Source organism: Lucilia cuprina, chromosome 4 (genome assembly GCF_022045245.1).
Source record: "Lucilia cuprina isolate Lc7/37 chromosome 4, ASM2204524v1, whole genome shotgun sequence".
In the NCBI taxonomy this organism is placed as follows: Eukaryota; Metazoa; Arthropoda; class Insecta; order Diptera; family Calliphoridae; genus Lucilia; species Lucilia cuprina.
The window spans coordinates 67280281-67288211 of NC_060952.1; the positions used below are offsets into that span (position 1 = coordinate 67280281).

Sequence of the window (7931 nt, forward strand, 5' to 3'; positions counted from 1 at the left end):
CAATGTCGAAAAATCACAGTTTTGTTTTAAGGAACTTCGGTATCTTGGATATATTGTTGGAGAAGGCAAATTGAAACCTGACCCAGCAAAAATATCCTCGATACTCGATTTTCCTTACCCAAAGACGTCCAGACAAGTGCGCGGTTTTATGGGAACTACCGGCTGGTACCGTCGGTTTATTAAGGACTACGCTACCATTGCTAACCCGATTTTTGAAACGCTCAAAAAATCTAAAACGTTCGTTTTCCCAGATGAGGCGAAGAAGGCATTTGATAAATTGAAAGTGGCCCTCACATCTAGTCCAGTATTACGTCATCCGGACTTTTCGAAGCCATTTTATGTCCAATGCGACGCTTCGGACATCGGTATCGGATCGGTTCTTTTTCAAAAGGATGAAATTGAGGGCGAACATCCAATTGCCTTTATGTCGCAAAAGTTAACACCAGCGCAACGGAACTACTCGGTTACAGAACGAGAGTGTCTGGCAGTAGTAATGGCCATCAAAAAATTCCGGGCATATATTGAATTAATGGCTTTTACAGTCATTACGGACCATTCCAGTTTGAAATGGCTGATGTCCAATAAAGAATTAAGTGGAAGACTAGCCCGATGGAGCCTGCTACTACAATCCTATTCGTTCAAGATTGAACACCGCCAAGGGAGCAAGAATATTGTACCAGATACTCTCTCGCGTTACGACATGGAGGAAATTGCCGCCGATATAAGGCAACTAATCGATTTAGAGGACCCGTCTTTTTCGTCGGAAGAATATCGAGAATTATTGTCGGAAATTAAGGAAAATGAAGATCAGTTACCCGATTTGAAAGTAGAGGATAATTATGTTTACAAACGTACCTCACATTACAACGGCGACGTTCTTACAGAGGATTTTTCTTGGAAATTATGGGTGCCCGCTGAGTTATGCAAGGACATTATTAGCAAGGCCCACAATCCTCCGACGGCAAGCCATGGTGGTTTTCACAAAACTCTTAAACCTTGTAACCAGGTTGTTAGACCACTAATGATTGAGAATCTTCCGGAAGTAGTGCGTCCGTTTCAAAAGATATATATATATATATATATATATATAGACTTTTTAGGGCCGTATGTTCGATCGAAGGCAGGAAATTGTTTCATATTTATTGTTTTAGATCACTTTACGAAATTCGTACTATTGAAGGCTATGTCCAAGGCTAATAATAAGAACGTAGTTCGTTTCTTGGTTTCGGAAGTTTTCCATAAGTTTGGCGTCCCAGAGGTAATTTTATCCGATAATGGAAGTCAGTTTCAGTCCAAAGAATTTGCAGATATGGCGAAACTGTTTGGTATCAAGCACATGAGAACAGCTATATATTCACCCCAAGCCAATGCGTCGGAGAGAGTCAACCAATCGATTTTAGCCGCAATAAGATCTTACTTGAAGAGTGACCAGAGAGATTGGGACAACCATCTATCCGAAATAGAGTGTGCACTCAGGTCATCAGTGCACACATCGATTGGTATGACTCCCTACTTTGCTTTGTTTGGGACGAATATGATAACTCACGGCAGCGTTTATAAATTGGCCAGAAAACTGGAACTAATAGAGGACGCCGAGATGAACCTTTTACCTAAAACGAAAAGACAAGAACTAATACGCGAGGAAATTCGAAAAACCTGGCGAATAGTTACGCCACTCGTGCGTAACTATTCCGTCCGGGTCAGGAAGTTTTTCGCCGTAACTTTACACTTAGCGACTCGAGTAAATTATATAACGCTAAAATGGGTAGGAAGTTTCTTAAATGTCGCATTGTTCGTCCGGTCGGAATTGCTACTATGAACTAGAAGATCTGCAGGGGAAAGTAATCGGAATCTACCACGCAAAAACCTTAAACAATAAGTAACTACCTTTTTCTAAATCTTACCAAGTTTTTTTGCTATGGTTTCCTGAAAAGTTTGTTCCTAGACCTACCTTTATAGTCTGTCTCGAAACTGTTATGTTTATCTTTTCTAATAGTCGCCGCCTACGACACTCTTATATATTTAAGTTTTTTTGTTTTAGTTTTTCTTTTTAATTCTTTTTCTTATTATTTAGCATAAGGTTCTCAACGGAATAGGGAAATGAATTGTTCACTTTGATACTACTGAATAAGTACATAGTTTAATTTGAATTTCTTTTTATTGTATTTTCTTTTTTTATTAGTATTAGATTACGTAATAGTTCCTTTAATGAATAAGAAGACTAGTTTGTAGTTTAGGTTAATCTTTTTAAATCTCATAGGAAGGAATTATTTTTGCTTAGTATAGTAAAAGACTATTTTGAATTTGACTTTTTTTTTTTTGAAAATTTAAAACTTATTATATATATATCTCTTTCTGCTAGTTTTAATATTATGAATTTGAAGTTAATCTTGAATTTGAAGCTAATGTAAGTTTGTAATTTTTTTTGGTTTAGTATTTTGTAGGCAATAGAGGAAAACAATAGCACTATTTAAGTTACCAATCAACCGATGTTGTTTTTCTTTTAACACATTCAATTAAATTACTCAGTTAGTAGTATATGTTTATAGTAGATATTCGTCGTTCGGTCACACCAAAAGCCAACATTTTTAAGCTAGTTACATTTTGTAACTGTCATTGTGCCAATAGTGCGTCTCCTTTTAGTGCTAACGAAACTATGACATCTAGACACTGGGAGTCGTTAGTCACCTAGCACAATAACAAAATCTGAGTCTGATCTTACAGCAGGTGTGAACAAAATGGACGAAAAGAATCAACTAGGGCTTCCTCAGAAACACATAATTGACTATCTATCAGAGTAAACAATACTGCTGACTAGTTTATATTGAAATTATTATAGAGGAAAACGCATCAGAGAAAAAAACAACTTTTTTGCTCCTGTTTTCAGAACAACATTATATAGATATTCTAGTCTCCTAACTCTTATTATAATATTGACTACAAGAAGGAAAGAAGAAAACTTTTACTTACTGATCGTGTTGGATTCATCTCTGCGTACCAATCGAATTTTGTTTCCTATTTTGGATGCGTATTCGGCGAATAAGTGGAAAGAATTAGAAGGTATTTTGTAGGTGACTATATTTATTATACTTACATTATAAGTTCATCGAATCCCAACATCTTAAGGACTATCGAAAAGCTTTGTTTTCCATTAGTAAATATGTATATAGTAGTTTCTGACGAGGTATTTTCATTATTTATTCATTGGACTCACGACATTAAACGATTTGAAGTCAAAATTCTTCAAGGTCTTTGCTAAAGGGAAGGAGAAAGTAAATTAATATCAAGGGAAAATTGAAGAAAAACCAAATTCGTTTGAATTTTCTCTTTTGGTGTTCAATCCAGAGACGGAAAATAATTATTATCGAAGAAATTTTCAACTTAAAAAATCAGTATGAGAGAAACGTCCTAGAAATATTTTTATGCACCAAAATATTTTCTAGATCTATTTTAATCGATTTCTTCAATAAACTTTTGTTTCTTGATTTTTATAATAAAAATTGAAAATAACAATCATTTTTGAGTTTTATTCTATTTGTTTCAATGGAAAAATTATTTGTATTTTTTTATAATACCCGCACCGGAGTTTTTTTTTTTTCAAACTAGAAATGGAAAGCAAACAATGATTTTTAATTTGAAAAGCGGAAAAAATGAAAATCAAAAGACTTTTAATTTTTGTAAAATAAAATAAAAATAAGTTTTTTGTTAAGTTTGAAAAATGTAGGAAATTGACCTCAAATGGACCTTTATTTATATTTCTGTGGATCCCCATGATTTTGAGAACATTTAACAATTTTAAATTGTTTTGGATATAAATTCGAATTTTCAAACCTAATTTCGAATATTTGGACATAATATTATATTGTCATCAAAATTTCAACCAATTCGGGCTAAGTTTATTAGTTTTAACCGCTTCGAAATTTTCTCAAACTTAAGTTCGAATTTTGGGGAATTTTATTTTTGATTTTTATGATTTGGAAATAATTTTAAGAGCATAAAAATTTTTTCGAACAGGACTTCGAATCTATCTTCGAATATTCGAACATAATATTGCATGGTCACTTGATGTACGCATGACTACTAAATTTCGGCAAACTTGGAAGACGGGAACATTATTACTTAAATCAATTTTGCCAATTTATTAATAATTTCTATTAAATTTCGATTTTTTTTCATTTTTTTTTTTTTAACGTAAAAATCTCATTTTGATTTTTATAATTAATTTCAAAACATAAAAATCATAGTGTGATTTCTATTTTGGATTTTTAGTTTAAAAATTATTTTTGTTTTTTTTTTATTAATATTGGTTTTTATTTGAAAAAGTTCTCAGTAATATTTAGGGAAAACATACAAAATACAAATCAAGCAATTTTTTTTTTTTTGAGAAATGAAATTCAAATCAAATATGATTTTTAAACTTGATTTTTTATGAAAATGATGACAGTCGAAATAACAACATATACTTGCAAAAAGTCGACTTATTGTTTCGACCATAGGATCCCATACAAGAGTCGATGACCCTGCTTTGCATAGAATGTATAGAAATGGGAAAACACACAATTGACAACATTGGAGAAAAGTCGTATAAGCGATTTTTTTTTGTTTTGATAGGAAAGTCGTATTGTCGACTTTTCATGCGCTATTAAATATTTCCCTCTTGTGATGATACACAAATGGCTCGAGGCAGGACCGGGCACTGGTATTCATACCAGTTTTTATACCCTGAAACAAATCTCACTTTTGTATGGTAAAGCCTTAAAACGAATATTACCTGTTTTTTTTGGGAAGGAAGAATGAATTAGGAAGAAACACGCTGCTTATATAATGTGGTACTGTTTTTTTTTTTTTCTTTGAACCACCATGTTTTTTTTTATCACCAAAGTTTTTTTTATAAAAATTTCCAAAATATTATATTTTATTGTTAGGAGTTTACTTACACTCATTATTTAGTTAGGTTTTTGACACGATCTTTCACAATTTTTAGTTTGTTATTTTCTTATCGGGATATTATTTTTGTAACTTTTCTTCTTTTAACTTGCCTCCTGAACCAAACAAATAAGTACATTAATGAGTTGCCAGGCAATAGAGAATATTAGCGTATCAGGGAGATGCCAGTATGTCCCGAAGGCAAAATGTGGGGAGAATATGGGGATGCCAGATGGCATTTTAACATAAGGTGTAAAATACACGAACCAAAGGTATTATTATGGCAAGGGTTTCCCCTCCCATTTACTTTACACTGATAATGTATTTAAATTAAAACAATCCAATTAATTATATTTTTTTATAGAAAAACTCTAAAACTTTTTAACCTCATACTGTTCTATGGAAACTAATGATTTATTTCAAAAATATTTGAAATTTAGGAACATACCATATTCGTAGTATTTATTGAAAATTGTATGCATGTACATTCAGAACAAGAAAGTTTGAAATGCAAAATCTTCTTGTATTGGAAATTAATGTTTGTATCCGACTGTGACATCCATTACAATATTGTAATGGTCTTTTAGTTCTTATTGTCTAAATTTGTATGCAAATATGCAAAATAGAATGTGCCTTTTAACTCGTGTTTTCAACTTACATACACAGAATGTGTATACTTACCAGTATTTCGATGTGATAACAAGTAATATATACCCTTCACCAAGTATGTTTTAAAAAACAGTTTTTATTTATTTTGTATCTCTGCACACATGTCACACATAACATACACACGAACAAATATAAAATGTAGCAGAAAGAAATATTAACCGTTGTACTGTAATACCACCGTCAAACTGTATTACCACCCTCAAACAAATATCAGATGTATTACCAACATATTACATTTATCTCCTTGTTCTTGTTATACCCACTTACCTTCGTGAGAACAGAACAGCATGCAATCATACAAAAACAAGTATGAATGTATAGTCGGGCGTAGCCGACCATATGATACCCTACACCAGTCAGTATGTATGTTAAAAATGGGGATTATTTAAAAAAATAAAGCATTTGGTTTGTTTTTTTTAACTTTATTTCGGAATATTTTTACTTTTTTGACAAAAAAGAGAGATTTTTTAAGAGGGCTCAAAGGGGAGTAGGGCAAAATATGGCCATATCCTTAAAAATGTTGGTAGGGGGAGTTAAGTCTTCTTCAATATTATTTATGTAGAATTTTAAAGTGTTATTAGTGTTTGTAAGTGAATTTTGACCTTTAAGTCATTTTCTGAAGGGGAGTTTGTATGGGGCATAGGGTCAAATGAAGCCCGATCATTACAAAAATCGGTAGTGTCATTTAAAGTTCTATAAAACTAAGTTTTGTCGACTTTTGTTAACATAATAGATCATTATACCCTACACCATTATAGTGGGGAGGGTTTATTCGTTTGTGCTGATGTTTGTAACATACAAAAATATTGGTCCAATACACCTTAAAGTATACCGATCGATTCAGAATCATTTTTTGAGTCGATTAAGACATGTCTGTCCGTCCGACCGTCTGTCTGGATGGCTGGATGGCTGGCTGGCTGTCCATGTAAACCTTGTGCGCAAGGTACAGGCCGCAATTTTCATGATAATTTGATGAAATTTGGACCAAGCATATTTTTTGGCACAGGGACGAAGCCTATTGCAAATAGTTGAAATCGGTCTATTATTTCACCTAGCCCCCATACAACCGTACCTCCCGATTTGAACTTTTTATGCCATAATTACGTCAAATATTCTATTATCTCTCTAAAAACTGGTACAAATAAGTTTTATATAAGTATAAATGACACTGCAGATTTTCGTAAGGATCGGCCCTTATTTGACTAGCCCTCATACAAACCCCCCTTCAAAAAATATCTTAAACGTCTAAAATAGACATGTAGCCATTTGTATCGCAATGAAACTCAACAAAACTAACTGTTATTTAAAAATATATCCTTTTCCCAAATTTACCGAGGATCGGCCCATATTTGACCTATATAAAGCCTCATTTAGTTTTTTTTATCAATAAATTGCTTAAATATTTTGGAATAATATTCAACATAAAAGTTTCTTTATAAGAAGTAAAAATTTTAAAAATATACCCATGGTGTAGGGTATTATATGGTCGGCCATGCCCGACTATACTTTCCTACTTGTTTAAATTAATTATAAGCCAAAGGGCCCTATTTGGGGGGTACGTTTGTATGGGGGCTAGTCGAAATAAAGGACCGATTTTAACCATTTTCAATAGGCATCGTCCAAAAGAAGCATGTGTGCCAAATTTCAACCAATTATCTTGAAAATTGTGACCTGTACCTTGCGCACAAGGTTTACATGGACAGCCAGCCAGACGGACGGACATAGCTTAATCGACTCAGAAAATGATTCTAAGCCGATTGGTATACTTTAAGGTGGGTATAGGACGAATGTTTTTGTATGTTACAAACATCAGCACAAACCCAATATACCCTCCCCACTAAAGTGGTGTAGGGTTTAAATACACAGCTAAATAAAACCCAATACACCTCCACATGCACATGTACATCTTTATTCAATTCACAGTGTTGTTGTTGCTTTTTAAACAAAGCATGAAAAAAATGTGGCTTTTTTGGTGAAATTTTCAGAGGTTGTCTCGGATTTTTGCTCGTAGCTCCGTTATTTATAGACCGATTTTGCTGATTTTAAATAGCGATCTTCTCGAAAGCATATCTAACTCAATTTTATGAAGATTCGGATCTCGCCGATATCTGGGAACCCCAAAAAACTGATTCCAACAGACAGACAGACGGATATGGCTTAATCGACTCCTCTATCTACAAGGATCCAGAATATATATACTTTATAGGGTCGGAAAATTATATTATAGAAATTACAAATGGAATGACAGACAAACTTTATATACCCTTCTCACGAAGGTGGAGGGTATATAAACGAAATAAATAAATCAATTTTTATATGTGCTATGTGTATGGAAT

At 33.2% G+C, this 7931-nt stretch overlaps 1 long non-coding RNA gene across 1 annotated transcript; it reads right to left on the minus strand.

Moving 5' to 3' along the window:
- Window positions 1-6: 6 nt before the first annotated feature.
- On the minus strand, window positions 7-5095 carry LOC124419654. The gene is made up of 3 exons (XR_006940745.1): window positions 4938-5095; window positions 3095-3255; window positions 7-3015 (listed from the first exon to the last, which is right to left on the minus strand). It is a non-coding gene; the product is annotated as an uncharacterized LOC124419654 (long non-coding RNA).
- Between the last annotated feature and the right edge of the window lie 2836 nt (window positions 5096-7931).